The sequence below is a fragment of the Mus caroli genome, chromosome 16 (genome assembly GCF_900094665.2).
Source record: "Mus caroli chromosome 16, CAROLI_EIJ_v1.1, whole genome shotgun sequence".
Lineage (NCBI taxonomy): Eukaryota > Metazoa > Chordata > Mammalia > Rodentia > Muridae > Mus > Mus caroli.
Window position 1 is genome coordinate 87,753,881 of NC_034585.1, and position 20,423 is coordinate 87,774,303.

Below are 20,423 nucleotides of genomic sequence, written 5' to 3' on the forward strand. Positions count from 1 at the left end.
TCCAGAACATGTTTGTTTGTACAGAGGTGGCCTTCTGGGCTTAATCAAAAATCAATAACATGACCAGCGGTCAAATAAACACTGCCACGGACACAGGACACAGCGCTCAGATAATTTCAACAAACATTACAATTCCAGGGCTGCCACTTGGCTGCTTTAAAGGGAACCAAATGAAATTAGCATTCTAAATTACTCCAGTGTCCTCCAAAGTTATTGCTTAGTGACCTGCAGGCCCAGAACCTTCATCAGGAATAGACCCAACATCTGGACTAGTGTTTGACCCCACACACGGCCACCTGTCTGGTAAGGTCAACCATAACAGCCATCAACCATACAAAGATTGCTATGATTTTTTTTAAACATGTGTACACAGTTTAATTCTCTGACACATGGGGTAAGGGCACCAACCATTTTCATATCACTGAAGGGGAACACCTGAACAGCTGTCAACCTCAGCACAAAGCTTTTTTTTTTTTTTTTTAATTGGCTTGTGCTAAAAATTGCCCAAGAAATTTAGAAATGCAAGCAATGGAATTAGGATTTGAACTCTGACCCAGGAGACAAAACCTTAGCAACTCAGTATGTTAAACTATATTAAAATATATGGCTCTGGGGGAAGAGATCAATATATTTCCTGTTCTGTCCATAAAAAGTCTGCCTTAAACAGTAGTGAGAAATAACCACTGGCCTGTGTACATAGACGCAGCTGACGGATTCCCAGGGCTCCTACCCTACCAGGTCATTCACGTGGAGGAAAAGAAATAGGAAGGACTTTCAGACAGAATAACTAAGACACTTGTATACTTGATTACTTTAAAACCAAGAAGAAAGCAGCCATCACTTACGAAACTGTCAATCACACAGTTGCCACCAAGGGCCTGCCAGCAGACGCTCTCCTAACTGTGAAAGGTTAGTGCTAATGCAGTTTCCTTCAACCCATGTGCCATGTAGAGATTGGAGAATTGGAGGCAAAGGCCAGGATGCTTGTTTCCTCCGTGTCTTCAGTTGTCAGGCTCTCCTCCTCTCCCTGCAGCCACAGCCTCCATCCAGGGTCCTCCTCGCTAGTCTCCCCATTCCTTCAGATCTGAAAAAGGGACCAACATCACACTGGCCACATTCCTGACCCCTTTATACCCAACAGAATCTAGGAAAAAAATAAGCAAGCAAAGAACAGGAACGCTTTCAAGTCCTCGGGGGGAAAATGAGCACCTCTGACTCAGAAACCCATGCGCCTTCTCTGAACATGTGTTGTGTTCTGGGCAAGCTCTGCAAGGAGCTCTGTGGCCACCCTCTGATGGCACCCTCCCATCTGAACTGCTGGGTCATGCCCTCTGCCCGGGCTGGCCCCTACCAACATGACACCCTTTCCTCCGTAGTAACTTTAGGCCTCTGAGAACATCTTCCCCTTCCCTCAACTCTCACTCTCTAATAGAAAGGACCAACTGAGGCAGAGAAGTGCAAAATAAATTGAATATTCTAGCTAGTCAATATAAAAGATACACAATCCAGTATAAATAAAATGTAATTTAAATAAAATGTAAATTTTATTTACATGCTATAACCTGATTGGGCAGGTTTTAAGCTATTCTATCTTACGTCCCAGCCACATGACCCTTGCTACTTGCTGTTTCTCCTAGCCACATGCCCACTATGCATCTCCTCTCATGGCGGCTTCCTATTCTCATCCTCTCCTATCTTCTTTTTCTCCCAACTCTACCTGCGACCCCACCCCAACCCCCAGCCAGGTAACTGAAAATCTGCCTACCTCCATCTACTGCCCAATCCTGCCCAATTATGGCATTTAGCCTCTTATTGACCAATTAACTTGGGGAACAAGGTTAGGGTACTGGCTAGTATTGTGTGTCAACTTGACACAGGCTGGAGTTATCACAGAGAAAGGAGCTTCAGGTGAGTAAATGCTTCCATGAGAGCCAGCTTTAAGGCATTTTTCTCAATTAGTGATCAAGTGGGGAGGGTCCCTTGTGGGTGGTGCCATCTCTGGGCTGGTAGTTCTAGGTTCTATAAGAGAGCAGGCTGAGCAAGCCAGGGGAAGCAAGCCAGTAAGGAACATCCCTCCATGGCCTCTGCATCAGCTCCTGCTTCCTGACCTGCTTGAGTTCCAATCCTGACTTCCTTTGGTGATGAACAGCAATGTGGAAGTGTAAGCTGAATATACCCTTTCCTCCCCAACTTGCTTCTTGGTCATGATGTTTGTGCAGGAGTAGAAACCCTGACTAAGACAGCTGCATTGTATCTTTTGTGATAATAAGTGAGGATCTTAGTCAGGGGCAACCAGATCTTGGGTGCCAGCATTTGCCTTTGAATACAGAGCAGCATCAAGCCAACCCCCTACAGAGAAGCCTATTTGAACCAGCTGTACCTGTTGGTTGTCACCAAAATTGGCTTTGCCAAGTACAGGAAGGAAGACGACTCACTGTTATACTGACAGAGAAACTTCTCATCACCATGAGCCCGAGACCCATCTCCTCCTTATACCAATACAAAGGGCTTTTTATAGAAGAAGCAGAGGGGCTGCCATATTGGATACATGTGATTTGTTTCATGCTGTGATTCTTAACTAAAACAAACTCCCATGCACCTTTGACTATTAGGTCAGTGTTGCATGGTGTGATGGTTGGAACTTTCCCTTCAAACATGGTCTATTGGAAACATAATCTCACTCTGACCACTGGAAAGCAGAACCTAGTACCAGGCAGTAGGATCCTGGGGTTTTAGAAAAGAACACTGTTGCAAATTGATTTCTACTGCCTCAGGCATCTCACACAAAATGAGCTCTGCCTCACCTGGCACCTGCTGTCCTGAGGTAACTGCCCTCCCTCTACAGCCATCTTGCAGGAGTGGATAAGATACTAGGCAGATATTGGAGGTGTCTTGGTTTTGAACTCCCAGATCTAAGTACTGTAAGGTTAATTTCTTTCCTTGTGGATTTCCCAGTCTGTGGTGTTCTGTTTTTATAGCAACACAGGCAGGTAAGACACGTGATTTTGGAGCCAACAGAGGCTAGATACTAGGAACAGGTCAAACTCCTAAAAATCACTTTGGGCTAGACCTTCCCTTCCCTTCTCCAAGAGAAGTTATTGTCCAGACATTTCCGATGATGATTTCTCCTACCAGAGACACCGTGGCTTGATGGCTCTTTCCAAAGACTCCATGACAGGTGGGCAAGAGAGCAGGCCTTCTGTGGTGCTGACATGCAGGCAGAAGGGGACTGTGGTGATCATGTGTCTGTGGCAGAAAGAGATTCTGAGATGCTGACATTAAAGAGCTCGAGGGAGCCCATGCCCTGATTCCTGAGATGCACCTCCTGCCCCCAGGCCCCATCATCCACAGATCCGCACCTCCCAAATTTTGAATTCGTCAATGAATAATCCTTTCACTTGATCAGAACCCTCATAATCATCTCTAGATATGCAACCTGATATTCCTAAGGGTGTGTTTAGACCTCTGGGCATTTCTGACCATCAGAATCAGCCATATGAGAGTCACCATGAGGTACTGGTTCAAGCCCCAGATGGCCCAGCTTACAGCTCTGTCCACAGTTCTTGGCTCTGAGCTCTTCCACCACATCACACTGGGTGGTTTATTTCCCATCTGCCCTTTGAGTTAGAAGTCAGACAATGTGAAAGAAGTAACTTCCTGTTTAGGAAGCATTCATTTATTAAAACAAAAATAATTGGTCCCCCACTAAGGCCTATGACCTTCCTGGCCATGAGCTCTTGACCTAGTTTTCTGTACCAGGGATAGGATCACTCTTCTTGAGCAGGCTCAACTCCAATCAGAAATCAATTGGTTACTCTCACAATATAATATTATAATTGTATATATTAGATATAACTAATATGACATAATATGATGTAAATATAATATAAATAGTCATGCCATTATATCAGTTGGGACATCTTGCCTGGCAGGGCATTTCTGTAAGTTCACATCTGGGCAAATCTATAAGTGGCCTCTCTGACTCTTCCCTCTCCCCACTGAAGTCTTTAGCTGGGAAGCCTCCCTCCCAGAGCTCATTTCCTTCCACCCTGCAGGGCTTGGGGCTGAATGTCTGATGCTGCGTCCTCTGTAGAGGTCATGCAGGAGAAGTTTCCTTTCTAAAGCTCTGTCATTTGCTGTCGGTGGATGGCAACGCAACCCAAAGCCACTCAGCCATGACCCTGTCCTGCTCTGTGTAGCTCCCTCACCCACCTCAGAGGGTGACGCTCCTTCATGACCAGACTGAGAGAGATGGCTGAACCATACCAGAGCACAGTCCTCACTGTGAGTGACAAACCATCCTGGGCTCATCCTCTCTGTGCCTTTTATCACCTGACCCCACCCCTACCTCTGTTCCTGTATCTTGGAAGTCCTTAGAGGACCTTGAAACTATTTCATCTTGTCATCATTGCGGGGGGGTCCCCACCCACCCACACTGTCTGTCCTGTTTTGACTCTGTAACAATTTTCTCATTTATGTCAGTCAAGAACACCTCAGGCCAAGAACAGACTGAACCGCAAAGGTCTCTGAAGTTCCCCGTCTTCCTTACCGCTTTGCTTAAGGGCACCGGTGATGCCCATGTGTTCCTCCTGCATTAACAAGCTCCATTTCTTTCTTTTTCAGCATGTGGTTCCTCTGGGCATTCTAAATCAGGCACCCTGTTTTTAATGTGTTTATCTAATGATATTTTTGCCTCTCACCACCTCCCTTGAGGCAAACCTTATCTCCCATGACCCACTGCCAGGCAAACTCCCAAGCAGGGGCAGACCTTCTATGGTTTGCCAAGAGTTGCCCAGCCAATAGTGAAGCAAAGCATAAGGACCCATCATCAGAATCCGCTGTCTCCAGGCTAACTGCAGGTCCCACAGAAACAAGAGCATCACCCAGGAGAGAGAGGGAGGCGACTGCAGATCTGAGGCTACCTCCTGAGATGGGTCTCAGCTGCCAGTTCCTTCTCAGCCATGTTTGCAACCTCCAGCTGTTCCCCTAGAAGAGAGAAACAGAATGTATCCTTAGACCCTGCTGAGGATGGGGCAGAGACAGATGGTTGGCCCTATGGATTGTAGATCATCTCTAGATGGTGGGATTCCATGTAGAGATTTCAGGGTAAAAGAAATATTTTCTAAGGGAAAAATAAACTTCAGCCAAGAGTAATGAACAGACACTCTGACAGTTCTGCATCACGACTGTTCATGTGCACTGTCTTCCTGACACTTAGAGACACCTGCTCTCCAGGCACAGTAGACAGAAGTGTCCATCTTTTTATGCGTTTTTTTTCTAGCATCCCTTTTATAGCAAAACCCATAAGCAACCTTTTCCTTATGCTGTGACCCCAGAAGTGTCCTTAGCACTGTTCTGTCATTCCAGAGACAACTCATGTAAGAAAAGGTTACAACACATGGGACACCGAATGTCTCTCACCAAAAGACACTCTGGAAAGTCCAGGTCAGCTGAAGCCTGCAGTACAACGGGCCAAGCTTCCTCTCCCTACTTATTGGGTCTGTCCAGACAGCCTGGACAGGTATTTCTGTGCTTCAGGTGGGCAGAGGTATAGTATCTCCTCTCAAGCATAATTAATGTATCCAAAGAAAATAAACACTGAGAGCAGGTGTTCAAATACCCCAAGCAGAGATGAATGCTAAGAAAAGAAATGTAAGTATGATTGAGGAAAAATCTGTTGGAATAAGTAGAGCTCTTCAGACTGTGCAAGAAGAAGAAGAAGGTGCAAGAAGCGAGATGTGGGGGCCCTTGAGTTATCGTCTGTTCTTTGTCAAAGGTGTCCTTGAGTGGCATTTAGGGGAACATAAATAAGAAGGTCAATACAGACCTGGAACAGGAAAAACGCACATCTGGAACTGCAAGTAAACAAGGTCCAAGGTCCTCGGCATGAACAAATGCTAATTGCTCCAACAGGGTCATGGCACGTTGTAAGCACGTACAGTGTTATCCCACTGTACCCTACTCATACGTTCAATTATTCCATGACTGTTGGAAGTTAAAGGAGCCCCTTAGATACATCTATGAACTCCAGCTACACCAATTGATGGGGACCAAAGGGCAGAGGTCAAACATGCTCTCTGACCTTTATGAAGGTGATTTTCCATTCAAGGTCAAGGACAGATGAAGTTCTTAGAAGCGCCACCCAGACCTAACACCAGCGAGAAGCTCACTGCTATGAGCCTGAGATTTCAGTGTTGAGTTTGAGAGAGAAACCCAAAGCACACCCAGTCAGCATTACTACAGTCCTGGGAAGAAAAGACTGTAGATAATCAAATAAGAGAAAGTGCTCTTCACCTGTGGCCTAGTGGAAGAACAGGAAGGCAGGAGTCTGTAATTCATCTTCAGGGGCTGATGAAGATTCCCTTGATTGCTGGAGAAAGTGAGCCAGCCTTAAAAAGCAGAGACAATGGGATGCCTGCCACCTCGAAGGTAGTCGGCCTAAATTATTTTTGATATATTGGCACATCTCTTATGATCTACTAAAAAATTAAATTTTTCATTCATCTATTGTATTCAACAAGCGCCAGTCACAAGCCCGGATTATTAATGATGTCAGCTCGTGTATTACTAAAACAAATGCGTAGCGCTCCCACTTCTGATGACAAAAGGAGAGGCATTTGTTTCAATCACAGAGTACAATCTTATTAAACATTGCCGACTTACTGCCAAGCTGGCTGGTCACCAATGCGCAGCTACGGGACAAATGGAATCAGAGGGCTGTCGATCTTCTGACAGTGTCACTGTCCCCAAAATAATAAACTTAGAGGAGATAAATCTATTATGACTGGGGCACTTTTGCCTTCTTAAATCTGGACTCCTCAAATGCAGAATTTCCAGAACCCTCCCCTGGAGGAACAAGGCTGGTTGGAAAAGCTAGTGACCATGGGCTAACATGACCTGACCAGTGCACATGCATGAAACAGACATGACCCTTCCAGACAGCAAAGTGGTAAAACCCTGCTTGGTAGAACATATTACCAAGTCTGTTTATCTAGTGGGAAGGGGGATTTCTTTTCAAAACATGTTTAGAATATATCTTGGCCATCTTCATCTCTCCACTCCCTTCCCACAGCATCCCCATCTCCCTCCCAACTTCAAGTCTCTTAATAACGTACTAAGTCCCATTAGTGTTGCCCATGTGAATGCAAGGGATCATGGGTAATATAAAATGGCCACCTCCTCAAAGCAAAGTGGCTCTCCCTCCCTCAGTAACATCAGTTCTCATTATTGCTCTCTGCTGTGGCTGGGGTGTTTGGAGCCTTTCCCCACTCAGTGCTGGAATTTTTAATTCTTAGGATCTGTGGATACTTAAGCATGGAACAGCAGCTGCCATGAGGCCACCACATCTGCAGGCTCTGTTCAACTGGGAGTACAAGGTTCAGTATTGAAGGCGTGAGAGTGCCCCAGGTGTGTCTGACAAATGATTTGGAGGGGTTTAGAGAAGTAGCTAGCTGGCTGACAAGATTTCTGACCTTGGTGTTATAGACACTCAGGAGGGCCAGTCAATTCTAATTACCTGGCAATGTTATGTGTCTAAAGTCTCCAAACCTTGGTTTGTGGTTCATCTTTTCAAAAGCAGAGCACAGAGAAGTCTTGTCGGATCATGACGTGGCATCACTCCATCTTGAAGCCACGTCAGCATTTGCCAAATAATCCAACACATTTTAAAAAGATGATCACACTCACAAGTAGAGCCTCTCTATAGAGTGCTCAGTCTCAGTTTCTCTCACTGAACTCAAAGCATGTGTGTTTTCGCTTTCTTGGTGTACCATGGGACTCACCGAGAACAAGAAATTACCCGTCTGATTTCTGAGCTGTTAGAATGGGAGATTTCTAATAACTGATTACTGTTGCTTCAGCAGGATTTCACTTTGTAGCCCAGGCTGGCCTTGGATGTGCAGTTCTGCATCTGCCCTCAGGTCATTGGGGGGAGGTTCATAGGTCATTGGGGAGAGGTTCATAGGTCATTGGGGGAGGTTCATAGGTCATTGAGGAGAGGTTCATAGGTCATTGGGGGAGGTTCATAGGTCATTGGGGAGGTTCATAGGTCATTGGAGGAGGTCCTTGAGCAAACTCTGGTCTCTGTTTCTTCCTCTTTCTCTCATTTGCTCCCTGGTCACATTGTGGAAAGGTTTACTGGACCCAACACTAAAACCATGATGGGCTTCGACAGGGCCCATTCCCTCAAAACCAGAAGTCCAAAACAAACTTTGCCTTTGTACGCTGAACTCTACAGTAGTCCTAGTTCAAGTCCCAAGCATCTCTCTTCTAGATGGTAAAGAAGCTCCCTACAGTCTGCTTCCAGAAACTTCCCAGTCCAAGTGAGCCCTGCCTGATGCCTCTATACTGAAAGCTTCAAAGGCCAGTCACAGAACCTCGCTTACAAGGTGAACATGCCCACCAACACAGATTCTTACCCACTGGGAATCCGTTTAAAGGATAATGCAAAAATGAGCATCCAACCAACTGGCAAATGCCACCAAGAAATGAATGGGCAATAAATTCTAACTCATTCATAATGTGGGATAATAGGAATCATTTGAAATCATTTAGAAGAATAAAGTAATGATACAAGATACCCACTATACACATATATATACATATACATATATATATATATACACATATATGTGTATACACATATATATGTGTATATGAGCATATACATATATGTCCATATACACATATACATTTATATGCATGTTGTTGTGGTATGAATACAAGATGGGAGTAGAACCTAGTTGGAAGGAACAGAACACTAGTGGGAGGGGTGTCTCAGAGCATTAACTATGTCCCCTTTCTAGTTGGCCTTTTTTTTTTCCTGTGTACTATGGGATTAAAATCCTTCTCTGCCACTATTCCCACCATCATGACATCCTGCCCAAGTCCATGGGACACAATACAGTCCCCAGAGCCATGGGCAAAATAAATTTTCCCAGGGGTTTGATCACAGGGATGCTAGAGCAGCTGACGCATGGGCCTTGCCTCCGTGCTGTCCGGGAAACAACAAATTTAGGAAGAGAACTCACCCACGTTTAAAACTTGTGTCCCCTGTAAGGTAAAATCTATGGAAGAAAGGGTTTGGTTTGGGTTTTTGTTTTTGTTTTTGTTTTTTTAATTATTTTGCTATTTTTTAAATAAGATTCTGTGTTATTTAAATGTGTGGTAGTAAATAGGTATGACTTTGTAAATATCTAAATGAAGTAAGGATTTACAAATGCATGTGTCATCTGAGGCTTCATTTAGAAATCATTTATTTGTGATATACTAGATGTTTTACAATACAAATGTACTTGCCATATGGTATACTTACAGACTGCAGTCTATAGTAAATTTATCTTCACATTTTCCCAGACTGCCTTGCTTAACACTGTGTATATTAGGCTATATATGATACATATTTATACGTGTAATTTTACATACATACTTTAAAGACAATATCCCCAGGTAATGAACATAATGGAACAATGCCTGTGACTTTATAATAATTTATGTAAGGATGTACATAAGCCTTACATTTTACAGTAGTTTGCATATTCACACACATTATAAATGCATGCAACCAAATGGGAGAGCAGTCTGTGTGGGCTATTATTGCTAAACCTGTCTAGATCTCTGTCATGGGAACCCCAAATCACCAAGTGTTTCAAAAGGACAAGAGTCATCCAACAGGGAGCGGAGCGGGGAACAATGTTCGTACAGAGCTTTGACTGTGAGTCAGGGCCACTGGGGCCATTAAACATATCAGCAGAATGTCTTTAATCTTCTTCTCTGATCTCGGAGAGCTTTACCTGAGAGTGAAGCAACATTCTGAGGATCTTTGGGGGGGGGGGGTAAGGAAAAAAGTTCCAAGCCCCAACTTGCTTCAGGAGAGTATTCACTTCATATACATGCCTCCAAAATCCTGCCCAGGGAATAACAGGCATTAACTGGTACTTAACTAAATATTCAAAATCTTACAGAGTCCAAAGCAATCAGCAGAGGGAAGAACAAAGAAACACAAGCCCAGCCTTTGCCCCCACAGCCGTTAATCTGTCTCCTAAACCCCAGGTAGCTGCGAGGTGGAAAGTCCAGGGACAGAATCCAGCATGCCTAACCTCTTTTATAACAATGTTCTTGTTTGAACCCCTGTCATCCGGTGAAATGGCTGGAAACAGTGACAAATAAACAGAATAATAATTGATTTTTCCAGAGATGAAAAATTTGAAATTAGTGACCATTTCCCCCCCAAGATCATTGGCTGATTAATTTAATGTTTGTCTTAGTCTTTCAAAGACATCCTCTCCCGGAGCATCTGCTCTGCCAGGCTCTGTGATGGTTTGTGGTTAAAGCATATTGCACAGTTCTGCAGTTTTAAAGTGAATGTCGACACTTCTGAGGAGGGACTCAGCCAACACCAAGACTTAAGTCTCCCGGGATAGGAACCTGGCTTGTCAGACAGAAGTCAAGTCGGCGATTGTGTGGTCACTGTGTCTCTATCCTCTGTGTTTGAGAAACAGATTATAAGATCTACCTGCGCAAGGCTGGAGAGATGACTCAGCAGTTAAGACACTGGCCAGTCTTCCTGAGGACCCAGGTTCAGTTCCCAACATTCGTATGTGGTGGCTCACAACCATCTGTAACTCAAGTTCCAGGATAGCTGAGGCCTTCTTTTGGCTTCCAGAGGTACCAGGAAGGCACATGCTATGCAGACATACATGCAACACAGAAAATAAAAATAAATGTCATTTAAAAATGAATATTACCTGTTTTTCCAGAGTGCTCAAAATTCGCCCAAATAATTTTTATTTATTTATTTATTTATTTATTTTGGTTTTTCGAGACAGGGTTTCTCTGTATAGCCTTGGCTGTCCTGGAACTCACGCTGTAGACCAGGCTGGTCTCGAACTCAGAAATCCGCCTGCCTCTACCTCCCAAGTGCTGGGATTAAAGGCGTGTGCCACCACACCCGGCTCCAAATAATTTTTAAAAGATCTCCGTGTCAAAGTAAATTTTCACTGAAGTAATTCAGAACTCTCTTCCTCCCCGCTCCTGTCTTCTTCCTTTTAAAATACCAAACAATAATTATTTTTAAAGTCACCTATAAACTATTCCAAAGTTCACTGATCATATTTACCCTGAGAGCAATCATAGTCTCTTAAGCTAAACATGAGCAGAAGAAAGCAAACTGGGGAAGGTGACTTCCCAAGACCCTGTAGCCACTGAATAAATTCGGGGCATGGATGGAACCCCCTCCCCACACACAGCAGACCTCCAGAATCCTCCTTCTACTGTCAGCCTTCCATAGAGCAACCAGAGAGATCTCCAGTCAACCCCCATCAGTAACAGCTCCATCTGATGTCCCCACAGCCCAAAGCAACTCTTGCCTAGAGCCCTGTGTAAGTGTATACAGAGGCAGGAAATTTATATCTTCTCTCACCTCCTGACTCTTCGAAAATGTTATCTCAAAGCTCTAAACATGTGAGTGTGAAATGCAGATACATCCTTAGGGGCCAGGTTTCCAGGAATCTCTGTATCATCAGCCACACTGAGGAGCCCAAGCGGTGAGCTTGGCAGATGGCTTCATAGTCCCCCAACTCCAGTTTGCCTGGCCTTAACCTTGGCAGTGTCCCTCCTTACTCATTATGACTTCAGCTTCCTCAGTACATGAGATGTGAAGGAGTTTGTCTTATTTTACCTTATTACCCCTGAACCCTTTAAGTCTACTGGGGATAGTGGTTCCCACCTCTCTCAAATGTGTGCCCTCTGGCCTCATTCCTCTCTGACCCAACCCAGGGACCTCACAACTGTCTACCATACAATACCTAGAATACCTCTTGTGAGGGTGTGTCTGGTTCTGGGCTCTAACTCCTGAGTCTTAAGCAGCAGCATTCACCCACACGGGGAAGGAGGCAACAGGAGATGCCCGGGGGCCTTTATGAATGGAAACAAACTCCTCTGACATTTTACAGAGAATGGTTCTCCCTAAATACAGGCCAAGGCGAGACACACAACTGAGCTACCTGTAGGCCAAACTCCATAGGCTATGTCATCAGCAGACATCAATAAAAGATGTCAGAAATAAAAACAAAACCTTTCTTCTAAGGAAACAGCACATCACGTGTCAGCCCCCAAGAATGATCTTTTTTTTTTTTTTTTCATCTTTTTCTGTTTGATGCTAAGATTCAGACCTAAGGCCTCAGTCACACCAGGCACACATTCTGCCACCAAGCAATGCCATTACCCAGGAGTGCATTTTTTGTAAACTTTTTTTGGCATCCATTAATCTCAGCTTCCTACAACACTTCAGGGACAAAGGGGAGGAAACCCTTGCTTTACCACCATCTGCCTTCCAGAGCTGCTGAGGCAGAATCAGGGAGGGCTGGGGACCTGCTTAGAGAGAGGGGCAGAACCTGAGTCACTAGTCATGGCCTCCGGGCTCAGGCTCCATTTATAACCTCTTCCTTAACTTTGTTTATCTCTGTGGGAACATGCTGAGGGATCACACTTTCCAGAAGTTGGGGCCCTGTGATCATTACTTGTCATCAGAGGAAATGGGATTAGGTGGTTTAATTCCTCTTCTCAGAAACTCTCTGCTGTAACAAATGGCTCCTCAATGACCTTCGTCCCTGGGTGGGGCTGCTGGGCTTCACCAGTCCCTCTTGGCTTTTGGTGCCATAAGGACAACTCACAAAGGTTGTAGCCTTGACACTTACCTCCATCACAAACAGAAAGGGGACTGGAGTGGCTCACCTGCCTCAGCCTTTACGTCACAGGGAGGGTGTGTCTGTCAGGAAATGATAAAAACTTCAGAGGACTCTGCTTGTACTTGGTTGGATGTACCCAAGGACCATGCGCAATGGAGTGGCTTATACTGTGGGCCAAACCCTCTGTGAGACTGGCAGCAGCTCCAGAAGCCAAGGGCGAAGCCTGGAACATGTTCCTGCTCCTATCCCTCAATGGAGCCAGTGCTGATGAAACCCTGACCTTAGACTCGTGTGCACGTGTGCACACGTGTGCGTGCACACACACGCGCGCGCACACACACACACAGAGGCTAGCATCAAACTCCCTACAGAGCTGTGTTTGGAATGCTGCAGTGGATCCTATGAGTGAGGCATGTGATGGGGGAACTCAGCATCTACCCTCCCCACAGGTTCTCCCTGGTACTGCCACCCTCAGCCACAGCCTCTGACCAGTCCTATACTGCTGTGGGTCAGGAGCTGACTGGAAACTGGGGGAAATTAAGGGTGGATCTGGGAGGAGCTGAGAGAGGGGAGTGACTATGACCAAGATACATTGTATAAGATTCCGAAACAATTAATACAAATGTTTAACATGGTCTTTTTAAAAGGTTGGAGAGAGCCTGAAGGAGAGGCCATGAGCAGATCACCCATGGGCAGAGAGGTCCATGGCTGACCCCTCCCTCACAGACCAAAAGTAACCAAAATCTGCATCTGGCCTCCAGAACCGAGAAGAAATGCCTGCAGTTTAGACAGTTCGGTCCATGGTCCCTGGGTCCGTCCAGCAAAGTATACGCTGGGGCCTCTGAAGTTGTTAAGACTCATTAAAAGAATGCCTTTGTAGACATGGTTCTGGAGGCTTGGTCAGTAAAGTCCTCGCCCAGCAAGCATGAGCAACTGCATTCCATGCTCGGAACCCATGTCAAAACCCTGGGTGCGGTGGGGTACACATGCTTGTATCCCAGTACTGGGAAGGCAGAGACTGACAGATCTCTGAGGTATGCTGCTCCAGGCCAATGATGGAGTCTGTCTTTATAAAACCAGCTACATGTTTCCTGAGGAATAGCTGAGATTCACGGCTGCTACACACACACATATGAACCTGCACATACCATACACACATACACATGTGCACACACACCACGCCAGACACACACATGTGCATACACACACTAGTTCCAGCAATAATCATGAAGCAGAATCCATATGAGCCCTTTTAAACAGAGGTTAATACAGTGAAAGAGGTACAGAGATACTTGTTAAATGAAAATTTTAAAGGCAACATCCACATGAGTCAGTCTATGAATTATTTGTGACTTTTGACTCTCCGGCCACATGACAGTAGAGGAGAAATAAGCAATCCTTTAAAAAGCCAAAATGTCATTACTTAAGCCAAGCCCTGCCTGAACTGTTCTAATTGTATCTAAATTGTTTCGTAGGTTCCTCTCTCGATAGTGTGATGTGGCAGGTGCCCCGGGCCTTTAGCTTGCTAATCAATTATTAATCCGAGAGTTAATAATTCATGTTAATTGGTGCTATAAGCACTTTCTCTGGCAAATGTGAGCAAAGGTCACAACTTTTAACAGCAAAGGGGAAACATTCTCCAAGTTTCTTTTTCCGTGGCCTATCATGGAAATACCAAGATACGGAAGACAAAATTTAACCAGAACTGGGAAAGCAAGATAGCTCCACAGCTGAAAGATTAGACATCTCTCTGGGGGACCAGCTCTGTTCCACAGCCTGCTGGAAGGAGGAGAGGTCTCCAGGGGACAAGGGACAGGACTTCAGCCCCACAGGAGCACTCCGCTCCACGGATGCACTCTCTCAGCAGGTTTGTGGACCTTTGTCAACAAGATGAATAATATAAGTCCTGCTAGTCAGAAAAGCTTTTCTTCAGAAAACAAAAGGAGGCATTGGAGAGGCTCACTCTCTCGTGGGTTCTTCATAGGATGCCTTTTCGAAATTGTAAGACTAGAGGACACAGTCCATCCTAGGATAGCCACGGAAGGAGTTCCTAGCAAAACCTCACTACCGTTGAGCACTTTGAGTTTAATGAATGTATGTACACTCTGAGCTCTATTTCCAGGAAGAAGATGGGGTGATTCCTCATTGCCACAGAAGGCAAACAAAAAATAGCTTCTTACTTCATCCGTCCTGGACTACCTTCCCAGCCCACTCCTTTGCCCTGGGTCTACAAGGCAGCCACCTAGGCCTGGGCGCTGTGGGTGTTTGATCCCCTTTGAGCCTTGATAATTATTTGAAAGGTTTGTGTCAAATCCCAGCCTGATGTGATGAAATAACTCGTTCCCATTTGGAGAATAAAACTATTCCTGGTAGCTTTTTACGGCCTCGATTAAAAGATAGAAGTCAGCTATGCCGAGAATGATTGCTGCAGACTTGGGATAAGGCTTAAATGGAAACCACAGGTTCAAGGGTGCCAGGGCCGGGAGGCCAAGCTCAGACTCTTGTTTTTTCTAAGGGGAATGTCGGTAACATATGCTTTCCATTGCTTCCCTTTTGACCATTTACATATTGGGGGGCTGTGTGTTTGGCAGCAGATCCTATTTTTAGGAGTCCTTGAAAACCTTCCCTTTTTAACAGTTTTCATTCTGGCACATACCTGTGTTTTAAGCAGAAGGAAAACCCAAATCCAAGATAGGAAAAGAGAAACATGTGTACAGACACGGGGGATTTTAGCAGCCCTGGAGTCACACAATAAGAAAGCAATCATTCAGCTACGACTTTAAAGATGGAACGTTGCCCGAATTTTCCGACTATTTTCCTTCTAAATGACTGTTTCTTTACAGATCTAAACTAATGTAAAGAGACAGGTTGTCCCCGTGCCAGGAGCGAACAAGCAAAGTAGGACAGAGGCTGTTTTTTAGGGAAGGAATGTGGCAAGATAATGCCTGCTCTGTCTCCCGCAGCCACTCGCTCAGGCAGAGATGGAAGAGGATACTGCCTGCCCACGACCTGGTTGTGAGCACACGCTCCTCACCTGACTCTACGTAACCTACGTGACTGCGGTCCTATTATTTGCAATCAGTAACAAAGATTCATCCTTGTGTCAATCATACAACACGGAGAGTCTTTGTCACTTAGTGTAATTAATAGCCTTCGCCTCGCAAGGGAAGATGAGAGAAGGACGCTGTTCACACATGCTGGGGTGTCCTTGGAGGGTGCTTCTCGTGGATAAGCGCTGCCTTCCAACATAGTAAGCCAATGGAACTCCAGCTGCAGTGGGGAGGTCGTGGTGGGGGGTGGAGGTGAGGTAAGCTGAGTGTGTTTGGGGAGGCTGGGCAGGGAGCCCAGTCAGCAAGTGCTCATTGAGGCCCTGAGCTCTGTCTCTGGAACCCACATTAAAAGGCATACATGTGATCCAAGCACTGGAGAGAAAGGAGACAGATCCCTGGGGCTGACTGACCAGCCTTGCTAAATCAGCAAGCTCTAGACCAGTGAAAACCCCATCTCAAAGGCAGTGGACAGAGCCTGAGGAATAATACCCAAGGTTGACCTCTAACCTCCACATGCACAAATGCATGTGTGCACACACATACGTTTGCCTGTCCACACACTAACGTGCACATATGAACACTCATGCACTGAAAGTGTAGCCTCTACAAGGGCCTACTGCAAACCATGCTACCTATTCACTCAGGAACCTGCCAGAGAAAGGTAATAGGCTCAGACTTCAAATAGACAGCACTGAGCACAGGCTTGAAGGGCCGAGGAGTGGTGTCCCTTACACAGTTGTTGTGCCAGTCAATAATTAAGACAATCCCCTACAGACATGTCCAAGGCCAGTCCGAGCTGAGCACTCCCTCACTGAGATTTCCTTTTGATGCAGGCAACCATAGCCTGGGACAACTTTACAATTTACTCCAACTTGGGCTATGTGCTTCATGACAAATATGCCATTTTATTAAAGAGGATTCATTGTGTACTTATTTGCAAGTATGACTTTAACTCCTCCTCCTGGCACACCATTTTTAGCTGACAGAGTCCTAAGTGTTTAAGAGAGTAAGTGTCCGCATCCCTCCACCCCAAGCGCTTTCTGACACGGTACTGTTGCTTACTATCCGAGTGTGCAGGTCTCTGTGTATATGTAAACATGTTCATTTGTGTGTGCGTGCACACAGGTGTGCAGGTGTGTGTGTACACATGGGAGCACACATATGTGGAGGCCAGTGCTGATGTGGGAGTCTCCTTTGACCTCTTTACCTTATTCTTCAAGGCAGGGTCTCTCCATTGACCACAGGGCTAGTTAGTATGGTTGTTCTAGCTAGCCAGTTTGCTCCAAGGACTCTGTCTTTTCTTTCTGGGAGCTAGAATTATAGGGAGGTTATCATGGCATGGACAAGTTCAGGGCATCTGCACTAAAGCCTGCATGCTTGAGTGGCAAGCAGTTTCCACTTAACCTACTTCTCCAGACCACACCACGGATTAATCTTGAGGACAATGTAGATTACTGTGACTGAGAATAGACGCAAGCACACACACAAACACACACACACACACACATACTACGCATGCACACACATGCACATACACGTGACTACTTGAGGCCAAGTTCTTTGCCTCTTCTCTGCAGGGAACCAGGTAAATCTGAGACCCATCTTAGGTCGTTCACATCATCACAGTCAGAGCAGATGCTGCTGAAGGGACCGCATGAAGTCACTTAGGCTGTCTCACCATTCCAAATATGTCCTCTTCAAGGCCATGCTTGAACGGTACCACATGGCATTCTCTCTCTAAATCCACTGAGAGTAATGCCTTTGCCCAGTGTTCCTTGGTTGTTTAAAAACGTTCACTACCTCTCTGCTGCCTACACTATACACCTGCGCTGAGCACTAGGCTGGACAGATGGATCTGGGACACCCCAGAGTCTCCATTCCCAGTGGCCTAGTTCTCCTGCTCTCTGCCTGAATACAAACACTGGAGGCTGGTGCCATTTTGTGGTAGATTCTATACAACAAACAGAGTTGTTAGGATAACAGCAGAAGCCAAATCACATTCCTAAAGTAGCTTTTGAGCTTGGCCAAAGTCTGGCTTTGCACTCTCATCGGTCAACATGGGCGCTGTGTGGTGACGGATAACTTCACTGTCAGCCAGACCGGATTTAGAATCACCACAAAACACATCCCCAGCTGTGTCTATAATGTGTTTCCTGAATGCTTTGCGTGAACAGGCAAGGTCCACCCCGAATGGGAGCCAGGGTCGCAGGCTATGTGAAAAGGAGAGGGTAAACTGAGAGCCAGACTTCAGTCCCCTCTGCATCCTGACGCCAGGTGCACTGTGAGCAGAGACCTGGTGTGCCTGCTCCATGGCTTCCCCACTGTCACAGTCTGCACCTCAGACCCTGAGCAGAAGAAACCCTTCCAGCCTGAAGTTGCTTTAGTCGGTCAGGTGTTTTCTCATAGCAGCAGGAAAGTGACCGTCACAGCTGGGACGACTGTTCACGAGCCACTAAACCCAGCAGCCTTTGCTCTGTGTTCTAACAGGACGCTCATTCCAGCCTCTCAGCTATAATGCCTTTGCAGTTACTCATCTGGAGGCCATGGATTCACAAATCCCAGGCGTTACCACGGTGGCGACATCTTTCCGTCTCACGCCTTAGTCAGCTCTAGCTGTATTACAAAATACTATGGACTTAAACCACAGATGTTTGCTTTCTTGCAGCTCTGCGGGCTGTCACCCAGGGTCACGATCCAGCAGGGTTTCTCCTGCTGTGTGAAGGGTCACTTTCTTGTTGTGTCCTTTCGGGTCCTTTCTTCAGGACACACCCACGTAGAGACTGTTCTTCCTGTAAAGACACATCTCTCTAGGACTCATTAAGCCCTTACCACTCACTAAGCCAATAAACCCCTGAAAGCCTCATCCGTAGGCCCTGCCATGCAAGAGCTGGGGCTTTGATATAAAGTTTTGGGAGAAATCAACTTAGTCCACGGCAACCTATATCTCAGTCCCCTCAGAGAATTAACCCACTCTCTACACAGCAAAATGACTTTCATGGACTTGACTGCTCTACAAGTTAGCTTGCCAGGCATTTAGCGTAGGTATTTTTATTCATGATACATTTCATATAATGGTACAGTGGCATGCTATTGCTGTTTGTGAAGGAAAAACATAATCACACTGTATGTGTTTTAGGCTGAAGAATATGAAATTAGTCCTACATAATCAATTTTTACCTAAAATGTCAACTTTGTAAGAATACACCCACGGATCGGTGATCACTGTGGATCAACGGCGCAAATAATTTGAAATTTAACTTGCATTTACTGCCATGCGTACATTTTGTTAATGGGAAAGGTCACAGCGGCTGGCATGATGACCTAAAAACGAGATGAAACAGAGGAGTTTCGATGCTACCACCAACCTGAGTCACAGCAGGAAGACAAACGGATGCTCTGATAAAGGCCACTGCCTCTGCCTCTAGAGTGACCGCACCTTTTCCTCTTTCGTGAATTATTAAGACAGGGAAAAGAGGAGTTGCAGTTCTAGACGCAGGTGGATGGATGCTGTCAGGCATCGTGTTTCTTCCTTGACTTTGCTTGTCATTAGCTCGGAGTTCCGCCTGGCGTGTTTACAGAGGCCCAGCAAGGTTTTAGAGTTGACGAGACATTCTTAGTTAGATGGTGCCTGCACCTCCAGTGGCTCCTAGACCCACTTAAAGTCTTTAACCTCACTTATATTGTGCATTTAGGAAAATATGAACCAGCATTCCAGGTACCACTTCCAAGTTGGCTGACGAAATCATCTGAGAAAACTACAGAAGCTGCAAAGGAAGGACAGCTTGGTGGCTGTGGTCAGCTGAGTCTGTGCCAGGCCAGGAGCTGGTGAAGGGGTGTCTGTCCAACAGATGATTTGGTGAGCCCTAGAATAGAGGCACCTTAGGAAACAGCCATGTTGGCAAACACCCAAACTGCCAATCTCAGGAGCCAGATAGACCCGTAAACAGTAAAGGGCTAACCAGGAGAAGCTGTGTGCTCTGAGACTATGAGTTCATGAACTAGAAGGCCAACACTCGGCCACACCAGACCCACGGGTTAAGTTCTGGGGCTAAGGGACTTGGATTCTTCTCACTTTAAGGAGCCTGGGTATGCTCTGCCATAGTTTCCTCTGCCCAGCATGGCCTCCTCCCCACCCAAACCCACCAGCCAATTTCACAGACTCTCTTGTCACCAAGACAGGAGGAGTCTCTGATTTCTCAGTCTCCACCTGGATCACAGTTCAAACACCAGCTTGCTGTCCTGCTGTTTCTCTCTGTCCTAATTCTCAGAAGTGTCGTCCCTGCCAGGGTGTGTGACCACAGACTCCACTCATTCAGAAGAGGAAAGCAAACAGCTGGCTTCCCACAGGGAAGTGTGTGTGTGTGTGTGTGTGTGTGTGTGTGTGTGTGTGTGTGCGTGCGTGCGTGCGTGCGTGCGCATGCGCGCAGGTGCACACATGCACTGGCGTGAGTGAGCATGAATGTGTTCCTTATGATATTTCTACTCATTTATAAACTACCTAAAAATGGATTCCAGAAACCCTGAATGGTCATGAAAGAACTACACACACACACTCACACACACACTCACACACTCACACACACACCACACATGCACACCCCATACACATACCCCACATACACACACACACATACACACCACACACATACATACCATACACACCACACCACACACACATACCATACAT

General features: G+C 45.9%; 1 long non-coding RNA gene across 1 annotated transcript; it reads left to right on the top strand.

The window, feature by feature from the left end:
• Positions 1 to 14,265: 14,265 nt before the first annotated feature.
• Positions 14,266 to 16,665, top strand: LOC110311855. Its single transcript, XR_003835163.1, has 2 exons — positions 14,266 to 14,553; positions 14,809 to 16,665. It is a non-coding gene; the product is annotated as an uncharacterized LOC110311855 (long non-coding RNA).
• The last annotated feature ends 3,758 nt before the right edge of the window (positions 16,666 to 20,423 follow it).